This window comes from Frankliniella occidentalis, unplaced genomic scaffold, assembly GCF_000697945.3.
Source record: "Frankliniella occidentalis isolate FOCC.00 unplaced genomic scaffold, Focc_3.1 Scaffold44, whole genome shotgun sequence".
Lineage (NCBI taxonomy): Eukaryota > Metazoa > Arthropoda > Insecta > Thysanoptera > Thripidae > Frankliniella > Frankliniella occidentalis.
The window spans coordinates 1,840,359-1,841,514 of record NW_026267174.1 but is presented as its reverse complement, the minus strand read 5'-3'; positions in this window follow the sequence as shown (position 1 = coordinate 1,841,514).

Genomic DNA, 1,156 nt, shown 5'->3' with positions numbered 1-1,156 from the left:
CGGGGCGGGCGGGGTTGGCGTGGCGGCGGGTCGAGGAGGCTGCCGGCTGATCCTGATTCCGATTCCTGATCGAAGTATAGTGGGCCTGGCGGGTCGGACGGACGTCATCGCCGCCATCCCCCGGGGGAGGAAAAGAAGAAAGTTCGCGAGATTGTCGGCTCTTTCTCCGAACCGGCCGCATGCACACGCCAAAACAAAATCAAACCCGTCTTTGCTCTCTGACTGGCAGAGTGGGTACAGTTTGTGTGATTATTATCCCTCGTTCTGGCAAGTTAAGGTTAGGTTAGTGACCAGGAACAGAGACGGCCATTACGCCCTATTCCTTTGTTGTAATCCTTTTTGCGGAAATGTGCGACTGTCAGGCTCAGCGCACCGTGTCATGGAGCGTGCCGGAGAGTTTCGTCTGAGCTGCCTCTTCTTCTTTTTCTTTATTTTTTTATTGCGTTTTTAGCAGCAGCAGCAGCAGGAGCTCGGCGTTGTTACGGAGGCTGCTGGGGCGCTGCCGGCCGGGCCTTGAGGTGTACGAGGCAGAGGAGTGACTTGACCGTCAGGCGGCGCGGAGCACGCAGCGCGCACGCACGCCAGTGCACGCCACTACGACTGGCATGCCACACACGTATTAATTTTTAGAAACGAGTGACCCAAGCATAGCTTACTGGGTGCAAGTATCGAGTTTGGTAATAATCTCAAAATATTTCGAACGTATACCGCGCTCGTCTTTTAATGCTTTTTACGCAAAGCGTGATCGTGGAAATGATATGTGGAGGTGGAAGGGCAGTACGAGCTCCTTTAAGGGTGATCCAAAAAGTACGTTCGTCATTCGCCAAAACGAGCCTGCCAAGTTGAGCCTCTGCCAGAGCTCTCGTAGCGCCTGATGGGTAGGCAACATCTTGCCTTCAACGCTTGCGTGTAGTGCGGGGTGGCCTACCCCGGGTCCCGCAGGCGTCGAGGACCCGCCCATAAGTCACCGAATGAAGAACGAACGTGCGTTCTTTCCCCGACGACGAGGCCTTACAATAAACGTCGGCCGAATTGACGCGAGGGAACGTTGGGCGTTGTTCAACGTTCTCTTGCCCGATGCCCGAAGCCTCTGCACAGCTGGGCGGGCCACTGGCTTCACACAGCTGCTCGGCGGGTTGGCCTACCCATCTCGTAG